This window comes from Serinus canaria, chromosome 2, assembly GCF_022539315.1.
Source record: "Serinus canaria isolate serCan28SL12 chromosome 2, serCan2020, whole genome shotgun sequence".
NCBI lineage: Eukaryota > Metazoa > Chordata > Aves > Passeriformes > Fringillidae > Serinus > Serinus canaria.
The window spans coordinates 100,742,915-100,759,341 of NC_066315.1; the positions used below are offsets into that span (position 1 = coordinate 100,742,915).

A 16,427-nucleotide genomic window follows, 5' to 3' on the forward strand; every position below is an offset into this window, starting at 1 on the left:
CTACAAGCTCAAAGGAAACCACACTCTGCATAAGAAAAGATTAAATAAAAGGCTATTTGTGTACACTGTACTATTTGAGATTGTATTTTTACCATCACCACTTCCTGTATGTGGTACACACAATAATACCTTCAAATACAACGAACAGAACATTTTACCAGGCTCTTTTTGCCCTGCACTCCATGGTGTCTCATTGTACTCACAATTCAGTTCTCTGTCAGTAACCAGCAAATAAATTACTAACTGCTACTGGCTTTAGGTGGCACAGCAATTTAGTATTGTAGAGAGAACACTGTCTCAATGATACATGCAGTGGCTTTTGCAGATGAAAGGTGACAAGAACATTTTTATTTGGAAAATATTCACAAGGTCTTTTCACACAATTGTGACGGTTCAGTGCACACACATTCCGGTGTCAGGGTTATGATGAAAGAACTAAGCTCCAACACAGTCTCAAACTAATGTGCCTAAGGCAACAGTCTGTTGCTGTATTAAGTGCAAATGCAGTACCCAGCACGGACATGAGTCACAAATTTGGCAGATTTTACAGCATTTGATGATAAAAATATGACAAAACATTCTTGGTTCAGAAGTGAGAAATTCTTTTTTATTACATTTTTTCTTCAAGATTTGCACAATACTTGAGACAACTTTGTGGCTAGACCATGCAATGCTGGGATTAGTTCTACTCTTTTGCTGTACCTATTGTGCAATCTTAGAAACAATGCCTTACCTCTCCCCTGCAGCAGTGTGTCCTACCAGATTTTAGCTGATATATAAAAAAAATTGAAGAAAACAAAGCATCATCCTAATAAACATACATTTCAAAAATATGTGCCATGAAATAAGTTGTGTGTGTATCTCTCTCTCTCTCTCTCTCTCTCTCTCTATATATATATATATATATATATATTTTGGAGACTCCTCAGATACCAGCTAATAGACAGAACAGACTCATTGTCCTATCAGAGAGCATGCCTACATTTTAATTTGAAATGCTGAGATACCGAGATTCAAACGTAAGAATTGCACAAATCTTTCTGCAATAAGCAAAATAAACTACTTATGTGAACTCCAGTTTATAAAGGTGTCCTTTGTAAAATAAAGTGTAACAGTAAAACAGGCAAGGGCAGTGACTACTCACAATCTCCAGAACAGCTTTTAATATACTCTGAAGTACCTACTCATAGCATGCCAGACTACACTATACAGGGATAGGACGAAGGCCCTAAAAAACAGCCAATACTCAGGCAGCAAGAAAGATTTTCCAATACTTCAGCTGGAACTCACCACTTCCTACCAAAATAAGGAATATATCTCATAGTCTAGGAATTTCTACTAGGAAGAGAGAAAAAAAAAAAAAAAAAAGAGAGAGGACATACAACTCTTTCCTATGCAGAAAACAAACAAAACCTTTGCAGTGGTTTTTTCTGCACTTGCTTATAGTTTCTTGGGCTCCTACAGATAATCTCTATTTTAAGAGCTTGAGTTTACCTGTGCTTGGTTTCAAGTGTCAAGTTCCACAGATTTCACAACACTCTTCAATTGATTTCTGTGGTAGTAGTAGCAGCTAGACATGTCAACTTCCTTATAACAAATATTCTCTAATTAAGAGTGTGACTGAATCTATAGCTTTCTAATCAACCTTAACTAAGATTTTTCTCCTTTTTTATTTTAACTAAACACATATTTATCAGAGAATACAAGAACTTCACTGTACATAGAATTAAAGAATGCTTGAGGGGAAGAGACATTTAGAGGTCCATTTAAGTCTCTCATTTTTTTAGTCAGTCAGACATTTTCAACTTCAGTTGAACTTTACACAGACCAGGTTGAGTTTGTTACTTGAGCAGGAAAACAGAGCAAAAGAAGCATGGAAAGTACAAAACTTCCTAACTGTAGGCACCTATAAATCATGCAGCAGCACTTCACAAGCAGCACACTGTGGAAGAAGAAAAAACTTTGGCCGTAGATTTGATTTCCAAAATCCCATTCACTGATTGAAAACACCACACCCCAGTATGTCTTAGAGATGTGCTACATGAACTAACTTCAAGTTTAAAGGTGCCTGCATATCTTCCCAAAGGTTTTCTCGCAACTACATAATGTTAAATATAAACCAAGTAAGGAGTGAAACTTTTACTGGAGTAAATTGGACATTTCCTGCTTCACAAGTTCTCAACTAAAATTCCAAAATCTACCTGTCAGAATGAAACCAACATGCTGACAACCTGGTGAAGTTCTGAGGAACCAACAACCACACACAGCTGCAGCAAGTGGCTAAACCTGCTCCTAGAGAAAGATAATCTATTTCTCACTCTTAACATGATTCCTGCTATTCCAGCTTGTCTTGATTTCTACCTTTCTACCGTACCTTAAAAAAAAAACAGCCAAAACCAACATCCTAAATAAAAAGCAGCATCCATCCCAGACAACTCTAATGAAATTACTATTCCTAAATCAAAACCAGGAGTGCTCCATCTCCTTTCACAAATATTAATTTCTTTTCACAATATTGCTGGAAGATGAAAATGCATTATTTCCTTTGTTTAACAGATGGCAAATTTGGTTGACAGAAATAATGAAGGGAAGAAAAAATGAAGTGAGTTTGACCAAACTACCACACTTGTAACAGCAAAGACTTTATTTTTGAGATTCTTTTGCATTAGACAGTAGTCAATACTTGATTAGACCATGGCTACTATTGACCTAATTTTCAGCTTCTGCAAACAATCACTCTTTCTGCAGAAGGAAAAAGGTCAAATAGCCTCAAAGCAGATATCCCCACGTGAGGAAAACACTTAGCATACCGTAGCTCACACAAAATCCAAACCAGACTGAAAATAGGTAATTTTCAGGGTCAGTGTTCAACTTCCTTCAACATGGGATCCTCTCTTCCTGTAACCTTCTTGTAAGTTACAGAACTCCTTTCAGCTTTTGCCAGAGGACTCCTCTTAGAGCAGTAACCTAGAGTGCACAAATGCATTTGACCCCAGACATTCATACAGTTTATAATTTAAAGTGGAATATCATCCAAAAACCCATCAACTCATGATGCAGTTCTGCTGTGTGCAGCAGGGCAAATGAGCAGTGCTGCTCTAATACAGAGCAGACAGCATTTCTGGCACAGCAGAAGGTAAAGGTTAGCCACACTGTAGACCACAGCAAGAAGTCATGCAAATACAGACAAGAAGCACTCGTTTTGCTTCTTTTGCAACACACTCCTCCCATTTCCTTCCTCTACTTTCTCTGAAGTTTCCAGTCTCAAACAGATTCTGAGATCCTCCCACTGCAGATGTCACTCCACTCGTCAAGATTACAAGAAAAAAAAAAAAAATCAAAGCAGTTTGTTGGTATCACACTTCTAAACTCATATGGAATTAATTACTGTTTATGTCTTTCCAAGACACTGCAAAAAACACATAAAAACTAACATTTTGTCAAAATATCCTTGCAGGTGCTATGTCAACCAACTGAAAATTGTTTGGCATGTAAGACCTAAAAATTACTAGCAGAGCATGACACAGGAAAATAAGAAGGATCCCAAATATCTATAAATTACCTTTAAAATTCTTCCACATGGATAACTGCACAGGAAAGTACTATAAAAAAACCAAAAAACTGTTGTAGTCTCTACTTTAACATCTCCTAGCAGTATTGAAGACCAAGTATCCAAAAAGGTCATTTTCAAAGCATGGGACACTCTCAAATTATTATTTAGATTCATGGACCCTAAACCTGCATAAACCCATCTGTATCAAGAGCCATCCAAAAGAAGACACCAAGACAAAGCCCTGTAAGGTGCTGAGAAAAGGCAGAAAGCAAAAGAAGGAGGGAGGAGATTAATTCTTTTCCCAGATAACTCTTGTACAGCTCCCTTCTAGGATGCTGAACTCCTTCCATACTTAAAGAAATAAAATCCTTAGGAATTAATCTGTTTACATAACATTATTTAGGGTGAAAAAACAATGTTGACAAACAAGTGCTGAACAGGATAGCCCAACCCTGAAAACACATGAGCAGGGAAGATGATGCTTTGTAACAGGGATCCCTTAGAAAGATTTTATATAAACAGAGAGCTGAGAAACGAAAGCACTGATGAGAAGGTACCTGAAGGAACAAGAAAGTAAGATCAAATATCATGGTTTCTGTTTTTAATTTTTGAACAGAAATAGTTTCACAAGTCTAAAATCCTAAATATTAATTGTTTAGCAAAAGGAACACACAGGGTCAAGGAATTCTCTTTACAATAAGTACTTTCTGATTTACGCAGAAATAGTACAGATGTCTCTATTCAGGACAAACTTTCAGAACAGCAGTTCTACCAGTTGGAGACTATGGAATTCCCCATTAGGGCTGTGGGCTTGCTTAATAGTGAAGCACGTAGACTGGATACATATATTACAAATGAACTTGCAAAATCATAGTCTTAAGTAATTAGTAACTTTCACAACAGGCTTGGAAAAAGGAGGCTTTTTCTAGAAAAGCATAAAACAGTAGGACGTTTGATATCACAATGACATCCCAGACTGCACAGGAATGGCAGAATCTTTATCAATAAGCCAGTATTATCTTGCAAAAAAAGGCAGACCATTCTATTACCACTATCCATTCAATCGTATAATTTCCTCTCAGTAACCAAGAAAAGTGCTGCATGGAAAGCATTTACATTTTATGAAAAAACTGATTTTAAATTGAACAGCTTAAAGTACAAAAGCTACAAGTTTGTGGAACGTTCACCTGATGATATTTTTATTAAAGAATGGTTAGGAATTACTTAAAAGCAGAAACTCCTCCCTGATTCTGAGAGACCCGTGTTGAAGCTTCTCTTTATGCATACAGACACACATTCCCTACCACAAAATGGGAAGGATAATATGTAAGAAATTAACATTTAGGAATAGGGTTATCTCTGGTTATCTCCTGGCATTATCAACAACCAAACACTGCTTCTCCCAGAACTGTGACGAATCTTCCTTTCAGAAGTCAGACATCAACCCTCATTTCAGTGTGGCAGAAGTGGCTCCCACATGGTGACAAGGGACATCATTCCTTCTGAACCACTTACATGATTTCTACAGCATTCCTTCATGTGGGCCAGTAAGGAACTGAACTGCTGCCAGAATTCAAGATGAATCTGAAGGACACTTGTTAGTATTGCATTATTCTCAAGTGCATTTCTCTATTCTCAGATTAACCCTTTGTCTTTTCATGGAGGATACTACCATTACTGTTCATACACAGGCTGGCTGCTCTGCAAGGAATCATTAGAAAAAAACACTTTAAAGAATTCCAAAGGATCAAAAAAGGACTAAGTTCCTTTGTAGTTGTTCTCAATATTCAAATAATTTATGAATAAATTGTCTTATTGCTGATTATACTTCAGCTACTTTTTGTATTTCTCCTTCAGCAACAGAAAATAAGATAGTTTCACTTTCAGTTTCTCACTCACAAGCTCACTCAGAGTCAAGCACCGGCAGAGACTTTTTCCATTAAGTTATAGCACAAGTAATGTACAGAAGACATAGATGCATTTGTCTTTCTTTAAAAAGAAATATCAGAAAATGCATTTTAACAGGCGAAATGAAGTCCAAAGAAGTCTTACTTATGCAACCAGCTAATCAGTAATTGAAATACTTTTTTTTAATGACTTAATTAAGAATCTGTATGGTAGAACTTGGTAGAACGTACCACAGCTTTACAAGACTACCACACACAGGCAGTACAAGAAGAATGCATCCTCTATTAAAAATTAAATTAGTCAGGAAAAACACATTAACTACAACAGCTGAAAATTTATCAAGCCTTCAACAATAAGTTCAGTAAGGAATCTCAACAGACTAACTAAAATTAGAACATAATATTTTCCTTGCACTATTGGGCCAAATTCCAGGTTCAACTGGTCATGACCATAAGCACACTGCTCCAGCTGAGCCTGCAGGGAGCCTGGGAGGGACTAGATGACGGGGTCAGAGGGGCCTTCTGACCTCAGCTGGTCCATGATTCTATCCCATGATTCAGAAATGCAGATATTCTTTACCTCAGCAGCAGGATGGATACAGGCTGTTCTCTCCTCCTGCTGACGTACTACTCAGCATAGGACAAGGTTTGTGTCTCATACATTCTCCAAAAACTTATGCTATGTAGTCAGGACAGCATTTATTCTAACAAATCCCCACATAGCAGGCCAGAAGAACTGGTGCATGTTGCGAGTATGGGTGCCATACTCCAACCGTGTCAGGACAACTGCGTAGAATGGAAATATCATATTGCTACTGAGGGAAAGACCTAGGTGTCAAAATAAACATATACACGGAAAAACAACCTCACCTCTTAGAATGAGACACAGATAAGTTTCCAGAGTGCCTGAAGAGACTGCCCTTTATTCTCAATAGTCTCTCAAAATAAAGGAGATTCAAAATAAAGAGGAATTCTATTCCAGGGAAATAAAAAAATATGCTGGCCCATGAGCTCTGGTTCTTAGGAGCCAAAAACACTTATTGCAAAATCCCTTAGTCCTCCCTTTTAATCTACAAGTCTATAAACTTGAATGTTCACAGGTGCTTCCTCTTGAGCCTTTTTTAGGATGAGCTACGGGTTCAAAGGAAACACCTGCACAGTTCAGCTTAATATGATACACTCTTCAAAGTACATGGAGAAGTGGAGTTGTAAATGTCAGGTTTGATCTACAGGTTATTACTTAAAGATGTAGCTAAATAAATATTTTTCAATTAAGAAAGATTATTGCGTTAGCAGAATCTACCAGAATAAAAATAAAAGCCTCCTAATCAGTGCTTTGACAAACATAAGCAAACCTACTGCCAAACAATTTTCAACTCCTTCCACAGGAATCTACTTCCCCTCCGGAAACCTACAGATCTCCAAGACAAGAGCTTTCCTAGCTATGCCATACATTATTACTACAACCTCAATAATTTCTATTTAAATCTTCATAAACTAATGATAATCTGTCATTCTAAAACCAAGAAAACCCAGAACTTATCTGCAGTACTGTCAGAAAGAGCATGACTTAAAACACACACAAAGGTCCTTCACAGGCTAAGAACAGATCAAGTGCCAACACCTACTGACAGTCCTTCAGTTATAACAAGATTCAGGACAGGTAAAGCAGGTAGCTGGAGTGCTACCATTCATAGGAAGAATCTAAAGCAGTAGATGCAGGACAGAAAGCAATCTTGCCTTACTCATGGGTTCCCAAATGGATAACAGAGGTTTTTGTCCTGGCTAAATCGTGAAGACGTGAAACATATTCAACAGGCTTTATTGCCACCTCTTGGCCATCACCAAATCTCGCAAAAACAACAACAAAATCATCTCTCAGCTCCTTTACAGAAATAATCTTTCTTCAGGGGAAAAGAGATAGCAAGGGAACAGATGGAGTGGAAACATAGAACAAGAAGAATACTGTTTGCAGACAAGTATAACTATTTAGGGCTGTAAAACTACAGTGAGTACTGCAGTTGATTTTCACTGAAGTTTTACTGTGTCATCTGGAGAATCGAAGGGACTGGAAAGCAAAGAACAAGTTATTTTCAAGATAAAAGCCAGGACTTTTTTTTTAATTTGCTTAAAAAAGGTAAAACAGGTGTCAAGACACCTGTTTCTTCTTGAAGTTAAAAGATGAATAGATTAGCATTACCCACACATGAAAGAGAACAACACTAAGGAAAGGCCCATTTTCCCTTCATTATTAAACTAGTAGTAAGAACCCAGATTAGTAGGTTGCTGAAGAGTACAGAGCACCATGGAAGACTGGTTTCTCTCAGTTAGTTGCTTCTTGCACACAATATTGAAGGAAACAAACAAGAGGAAGGCAATTCCATGAACCAGCTAAGAAAATTATCTGGCCAACAGAGCTTGAAAGGTTTGATAGCCTGATACCTCTTAAGTAGGAGTAATGCAAAAGGCTTGGAAAGAGAAGGGAAACCCTAGGAAATGTCTTTACACATAAGCTCATTTCTACTGTCAGCAAACAATGGAACTTTTTAAGATCTACCACAGAACATTTGGAAATGTGTAAAGGTTGTCTGGGGTTTTTTGCACTGAATACATTCTGAAGCCTAGAGATGGGGGGAGAAGTGTTTTCTACCTCTGAGGCTTTCCAGCCTCATGAATGTAAGACATAAGACAAGGAAAGAGTTGTTCCAATACTCTCTGTCTCCAGTAAGCTACTCAAGGGTAGAAAGCAGATGACCAGAGAAGAAAATTATATATAAAGTTTTCCTCGTCAGAGGGCATGCTTAGTTTTTGCCTCTAATACAGCCCCTAATTCTGTCTCTCATATTGCTAATGGCTTTTCTTAACATAAACCAGTGTGAAATCAACTCATTGTGACATTATCACTACCTAGAGCACCCTGTAGAAGCCATGGAACTGAGGAGCATTTATTCATTTGTTGCTTGCGATAGACAAAAGCAGTTGAAGCAGACATAAGGATCCTTCATCAGATCCAGGGAAATAATCTAAAATAAACTAAGACAAACTCATACTCTCAAGGGTTTCATGTCTCTACATGAATATTTAGTCTTTAAGCAAGGTGGCAATAAAGGTCCTCAACTGCCTCTGTAAGCTTACAAAAAAACTTTTAAGACTTTTCTACATTCTGGAATAATAATGAACTGACAAAAAAAAACCCTAAAAAAAACCTTAAAGATGTTAGCAGAGCTTTGACTTCTGTTATTCTGTTAATAAAATCATTCAGTGTAATAACACAAAATGCAAGACTGAGCTTCTCCTAATATTTATTTCATACCATCTGTCACTAGAGTCTAAGTAGAGTCTAATGATGTAGTTAAAAAAATTAGTTTTAATTTGGAGACTAAATGACCAATCAACATTTATAATAATCCATCTGCAAGAGAACACAGAAAAGAAGAAACACCAAACAGTCATGCCCAGCCCATCACTTTGTAAGGTAAGATCCAAAAAATGTCAAAAGTAGATTGTTCTGAGTGTGTATATTAACAGTGTGGTAGCAGGTTAATCATTACAAATTTCATGATCAATAGTTTTTTCCAGTTTTAAAGAGGACCTACTGCACTAGTCTCTCAGGCAATTTCATCAGCCGAAGATGGTCTAAACATGGTAAATCAGTTCAACAAATACAATTTGTTTTTCTGCCTGTATGCCCAATACTGAGGAAGAAGTTCTAGCTCAGTCATTTCTAGGTGCTTATATTTCCACTAAAAAGGATATCCAGGACCTTGAACCTAGTTAAGTAAAAGCTGCTTTTGGGGTTTCTAGCTATTTAAACAGACATCTAAGGGTGCAAAGAAACTATTTTTTGAGAATGACTGGAGACCAATGATTTGTAAACTTTCAGTGTATGCTTTTAATCCCATGGTTAAGTGCAGTACCTCCTGCAACTAATGCCAAGCAAACACAGAAGCTTCACACAAGCACTCATTTAGCCTGCTTATTAAAAGACCCTCTCCTCTAAGAAGTCACCAATTATGCAAGCTTGTTGGAAGAAAATGCACACAGACTTCAGTTTGTGGCGTGGGGCTTGCTTTCTTACACAACATGTGTCCTAAGCTTTAATGTCTGTAGTATTCTAAGTTCACAAACAATTTTGAATAATCCTCTGGGTGGGAGAAGAACACACAAAGAGATGGAAATAGGAAGGCAGAAATATTTATAATTGAAAGATTGAGCTGTCATCTTTGTGAAAGAACCAAAGGCTCTCTGATCATCTGCCCACACTCAGTGAAAAGCTTGGAAATAGGAACAGGGATTCACACACCACACACTGAAAAACTAACTTTGCCACAAGAAAGCCACCATGGTCCTCTGAGTGCCAAGAAAAACACTGGTACTCCTTGACATTTTAGCTTGCAAAACACATACAGAAAAGTAGAACTATTAAGGGGAAGGTGGACTGTAAAAAGACACAGACAGTCAATGGGTTCACCATTACCTTCCCAGAGAAATATTCTGCTGTACCTCAAACCCTACAATTTTGTTTGAATAGAGCATTTCTCAAGCTTGCAGAGAAACCTACTAAATCCACATAGGGTGAGATTAAGGTCCCCAGCTGATCAAGTCACAAGGTGAGCAGGGAGTCTGAATTTCCACCTCAAAGAATGAAGAAAAGCAAGAGATACCCAACACCTGCACTAACCTCAAATAGAAAGAACAGTTGAAACACCTTGACATCTCAGATAATGCTGAAGATCTGTTGCTCTGGGGACTTTTACCCAGTGAACTATAGCAAAGGATTACTGCAGAAGAAGGAAAAGAAAGCACAGGCTCCTTGCAGCTACACAGCACCTGCACAGCAGCTCACCATGTCCCTACCTACAGTAACCAAGACTTGAGGACAACCAAGCTAACATAAACTTGCATACTGGAAAACACCCACACCCTTGCTGTTTCAAAAATAGAGAAGGAAGTGCCCCAACCTCCAAATCAAGACTTGTCAATAATTTGTCACAATGAATTATTTTAATAATAGTCAATCATTTCTTACAGACATGATGATCTCACCCTTTCCTAGCATTCCAAAATTAGACAATTTTTTCCTGGAATATAAGTACATTTGGACTGCTCCACATCTGTCCAATAGCTTTTTGTTCCTGTAAGCATCACCACTCACTCACTTTTTTCCATTAAAGATTTGTTTTATCCCATCAGTTACCTCGTAATTCAGGGGCATAGTATTCTCTTTCTTCCATATCACATGGGCTGCAGAAGAAAGGCGTGGAACACAGTGACAGTGTCCAGGCAATTTCCACAGGAGCTCTACCCAATAATACCAATATTAAATAATACTGATATTAGAATGTGCTGCTCAGGGAGGTGGTGGAATCAACGCCTCTGGAGGTGTTTAAAAAAAGACAGGACATGGCACTTAGTGCCATGGTCTACTTGACATGATAGTGTCTGGTCACAGGTTGGACTCAATGATCTCAGAGGTATTTTACAACCTAATGGATTCTATGATTCTGCAAAATATTTATTTTATTTGGGAGTTTGAAGTAAAAAAAAAAAGAATCCTTTAATTTCTTATTGCATACATATTCTTTAGGGGGAAAAAAGACCAAAAAAAACCCCCAAAAACCCTCCACCAAAACAAAAAACCCAACCAAACAAGACTGAATATTATCAATGGTACCTCGAGAGTCTGACAGAAATGATTATGAAGAACTGAGCAACTGAGGCTAGCATTCTCTCATTCCTTGCCCTTCCTTTGTTGCCTGCTGTCACCTGTGCAGCGCGAGTTGCCGCGCTTCATCCACATCGGCGGCTGCCTGGCGCTGGCAGGGAAGGCAGGGAACGCGTTATCCTGCCGAGCTGCCAGGCAGCCTCGGCGGGGCCGGCACCGACGGAGCAACTCCCGAGGCTGCAGGGAACAGCCGAAATACCCGACACGGAGGCGGGGCGTGTGTGTTATGTGCGTGTGTGTCTGTGTGCTGTGTGTGTGTACACTGCCATGCCGCGCTCGGCACCCGCGCCCCGCTCGCCCGTGCCGCCTCACTACCTTCCCCGCACATTCCCGGCCCTGACTCCCGCGGGAACCTCTCGTAGGCGGCGGGCCCCTCACACCGGGCGGCGGGGCAGGGGCCAGGCTCGGCGGGCCAGGCGGTGACAGCGGCGGCCATGGCCCCCGCCGCGGCGCTGACGGGCTGACAGCGCGGCCGGACGGAGCAGGGCGGGAGGCGCGGTGCCCGCTGCCCGGGAGGACACAGCGGCAGCGGTGACACCGCCGAGGCGGGCACCGGGAGGGCGCTCCCCGGGCTCAGGGACAAGGGGGCGGCACCCCGCGGGCACCGGGTGGGGCCGGGGGTCCCCGCCGCGCGCCGAGAAGGTGCGCTCCAGTCCTTACCTTCTCCCGGGAGCACGGCAGCGGGACGCGTCCTCCTCCTCCTGCTGTCTCTCTGTGGACGGCGCGGCCGCGGGGAATCGGGCACGGCAGCGAGTGCCGCCCGCAGCGCTCAGGGGCTGAGGCTCAGCCGCGGCTCCGGGAATTGCTAACACCCCGCCCGCCTTTCCTTCTTTCCTTCTTTCTTTCTTCCTTTCTTTCCTTCACCTTCCTTCCTTCCTCCCTTCCTTCCTTCTGTCCCTCTCTCTCCCTTCTTCCCTCTCTCCCTCCCTCCTTTCCTCACACCCCGCGCCGCCGCTCGGCTCCCCCCGCCCCCCTCCCAGCGGCGCTCCCATTGGCCGCGCGCCGCCCACGTGGGCCTCGCGCAGGGCACGGGACGCGGGCGAGCGGTGCCGCTGCCAACGACAGAGCGCTCGGGCGGGGTGGGCAGCGCAGCGCTTCTCGCCATTCCCAGTGCCGTCCATATCCCGAAGGAGACGGGCGCGGACGCCCGCAGGGCGATGGGAAATAACGGACTCGCAGGATGCCACACACGGACGGGGCTGGGACGAGGACTAGTGCGCGTGCACTGCGCATGCGCGTCGGGGGGGTTTGCTGGGGACAGCCGCGCATCCTCTTGGGCTGCGGCCGCTGGAACCTTCTGGAAATGGCGGCGGCCCCGGCTGGTCACGGGGCGAGGTGGCGGACGAGAGCTTTTCCGGTCCATGCCGCGGGACAGGAGCCGACCCAGAGCCACCAGCGCGTCCCGCTTCGCCTCATTCCGTCCTGGCGCTGCCGCCCCCTCCCCGGGGAGGGGTTTTTCCGGCGGTGATGGCGCAGTGAGTTTTAACTATCCGGCGCTGTGCGCGTGCGCTGCGGGCGCTGCCCATCCCGTTCCCTCCTATCTTCTGGCCCGTCACCGGGCGCTAGCGGGTACCGAGGGGCTGCGGCTAAAGGCCCCGCAGTTTTTGGGAGAAGCCCCCGGACGCAGGTGCGTGTGGCGCGGTGCCGGAAAGCCCGGGGTGGCCGTTCGCTTTGGCGAAAGGCTGTGGGATCCTGATCCCGCCGCGCCTGGGGGTCTGGGCAGTGCTGCGTCCCCCCACCCCCCACTCAGGCACAATTGCCATCCGCCCGCCGCTGCAGGACAAGACAACTTCTGGGTTTCCAGACTAGTTTTTTGAGGGTGCTCTGCTTGTATAAATGAGTCAAACGTCATACAAAGACCTCTAAGGGGCTAAGGCGTTAACTGAGGACGTAGCCCTAGTTGCAGCCTTGGAAGGGGTTCATTCATTTGCTCTCGTGAAAGGTTGTGACAACCTTTTCCGAGAGCAGATGTGACAACAGTAGTATGTGGCAGGACTTAAGGAACACGTCTGATGCTGTACTCATGGGTTCTCGAGTAATGCTCTCCAGATCGCTTCTGGGAGGTGCTGAAGGGCTGCCGGGTGTAGTATTTTGACGCGGCAGCTAAACAAAGTCCTTTATTATAGTTTTAATTGCCGTGGTGACTCTGCTACTGGATTGTTTTAATCTGTTACTGGGTAGAAATTTCTTAATGTTTCCTATTCATCGTAAAAGTGGGGTTTTTTCAGTGTCAAAAGATAACTTTGATTGAGGACACCCAATTATGTGGACTTGCTGTATATTCTGATCCCCCCCCCCATGATGTACCAGCATGGATAGAGGACAGCATCAAAAATGTCTCATTGCGGTAATCCGTGGTTTTCCTGGGCCTTATATGAGTCCAATCCGGCTAGCTTAAGACTCTAGCCCACACGGACCCGCATAAACGAAAGTAAAAGACGAGGGGCGCTCTTCTCCACGTGGGTGCAAGTGTCCTGTTTATTGGCTTGGGGCAGGACACCGGCGATGGGTCACCCAGGTAAAAAAGATGGGTTGGAACCCTCACACAGGAGGTTTTATACCCTAGGGGATGGGGCCGGGGGAGAGAGAACCGGAGCCAATGGGACGCCACTGGGGAGGGGCGAATTACCTATGGGACAGGCCAGGTGTGTATAACGGGGGGGGGGTGTGAGGGGGAGACCGTGTGATGAGGGAGGGGGAAAACCCATCTACTTTACGCAACATGCTCAGTAGAAATTGCCCATCACCAGTGCAACAACAACTAGATAAACTATTTAGTGCAATACAACATCTCATATTCCCATGCTCCACGTTTTACTGTTCAGACAAACTTCTCCCATTTGCTTTCAATCTTCCTGTACAAATGCTGGTACAGATAATTTGTGTTGTAAAGCAACTGCCTTCACTTTAATTTGGTTCTGTTAGTGTACTGTGGGTACTGTCTGGTGGCCCAGAACAGCTCTGTCAGCTGAGTGACCGTGTCACAAAGGGAGTTGCCTTCATATTCTTTTGTGTTTGGTTGATGGCAGAAGCTATCTCTAGAAATGGAAAACTCATTGAGTAGCAGACAGCCTATGAAATGTCAGCATAAGTGGAGTAAGAGCAGTTTGCGAAGGCAGAGTAATTTTTCTTTTCATGGTAATTTACATGGATCCACACTGTAAAACATGAGAGGCTACAGGTGTGGCCTGCATTGTGATACTGCATTTTGATCCTTGTGCTTGAGTAGTGTGGAATTCTAGAAATTTGGTGTGTGTTAGGTGTTGATAACCAGCAGCTGAGGTATTGGGGAAGGAGTCTCATGAGCAATATCTGCAGCAGGAGATGTTAAGGTCTGATAATAATATCTGTCAGTATCTGGAAAAAATACTGTTCCTTAAGCCTTTTGTAAGAACTACTGTTTGGACTAATGAAAAGTATCAGTCAGTTGACTGCTAGTTGCTACGCCTACAGTAATTTCTTGCCCTTGTTTCCAGCAGCCCCTCCCTGTTATATCTAGCACAGCTGCAAAATGCTTTTGTAGCTGCCTTGTGTTGGTGTGCATAGGACTGCCCTTGGTCTGCCCTCCCATCCTGTGTCACCAGCCCTGTGAACTACTGGTCTTAGGACAAACAGGTCCAGCATCTCGTTGAACTGTGTTGTTGCTGAATTCAGTTTAGTAACTGAAGGACTGAAAATTTCAAACTGCAGTACCAACATCTGACATAAGAACTTGCAGGATGCCACACAGGTGAAAGCGTGTGCACCAGCCTCTAGCAGGTAACTGGCAGGTCAGCCTGTGGGGTCAGCAAACATCCTGCACAGGTGGAATGGGATTTCACTGCTTCTCCCTATTGAATGACAGAACACTGTTCCAGATGAGATTTTTCTAGCAGTGTGGTGGTCATGGAAATATTTTCTGTTATCCAGCATCACACACTTCATTGGGTATCTAGAATTTCCTATTACTCCACACTTCCTTCTGTCTTCACCAAAGGAAAGAATCATCACCTCCCACTCTCACAGTCCAGTGTATTCTTTTGGTGTCTTGTACTTCTGTGTCTTAAATCACATTTCCTTTCTCAAGACTACTTATTTTAAAATCTTCTCAAGGTAGTCTTTTTTATTTTTTTCTTCCCCAGTTTCTTTTACTTTGTTATCTTCCACTTTTAGAGACTTAATATGTGAGTTCTTTAATTTTTGCTTCATTCAGGAGAGGCAAACAAGACCACTGAAAACACAGAATCTGTTGGTGCTGGACTAAGTTTCAGGAACGTGTGGACTGTTGCAATAGTTGACTCATTTTTTGCTTAAACTCACCATCCAGTACTCTTGTAATCCAGGATATTAACTGCTTGATTGAAACTGAAGAACTGGAAGTGTGTAATTATTTGACAGGTTAGTGCTACTGCCTAGAATTAATATTAGTGACCCTCTGCTATTGAGGATAATGAAAATTCTGTCCTGTTAATATTTGTTACCAAAAATTCCCTACTGCACATGTATATAGTAAAATATACATTTTTAATACTAGTAAAAGCAAGCACAAGGTATTATCTACAGCTATTCAAAAACAGAGAACTGGGATGTATAAATTCTTGCACTATTCTGCAACTCTTTCATAATGATCACCTTGCTAATTCTCATCACAATCCTGCATAAGTTACCATTGTGAAAATAATTTATTGTATATAGTAAACAGCTACATGTAACAAATAATGCAGAATATGTGTTTCTACTTGAGATGTTTGAAATGTTCAACTGTCCAAAAACCTGAAATAATGCAAGATGTGATTTTTTTAACCATTTAATGCAATTATTGTCCAAACTTTTTTGAGGGATAACCAGGACCATAAAGCCTCAAATTGATGATCGATGAAGAGGGTAAGATGAGAGAGGAGAGTAATAGTTATTTTCTTGTCTCCAATCATTTCACAGTCCTGTAGCTGTCCCTCCAGTATTCAGTTTAAAGAGTGATGTATCACATTTGTACCATGCAGTAGGGATAATGTAAATTATCTTATTCTAGTCAAGTGATTGGCAGTTTCTCACATGTTGCATCAAAATGACTGACAGCTTGTTTGTGGAACATCACTAACAATCTCCAAAATATGGGAACTGTGGAGGTCCATGTTCTGCTCCTGAGACAGACATCAAAATTGTCACGTGCAGATGCAATACATTGGGGAGAAAAGTGGGATAAGGCTACTAATTCGGTCTGCCTTTAAAAATGGGTGGAGTCTGGCATTCTAGAGCTTTGTTT

General features: G+C 42.2%; 1 protein-coding gene across 1 annotated transcript in view; it reads right to left on the bottom strand.

The window, feature by feature from the left end:
* The window catches only part of ANKRD12 (ankyrin repeat domain 12), a 59,237-nt gene extending 47,090 nt beyond the window's left edge, over positions 1–12,147 (bottom strand). Inside the window, exon 1 of the mRNA XM_009102100.4 lies at positions 11,846–12,147. The gene's annotated coding sequence lies outside the window, so the exon portion shown is untranslated. The remainder of the gene's footprint in view (positions 1–11,845) is intronic.
* Between the last annotated feature and the right edge of the window lie 4,280 nt (positions 12,148–16,427).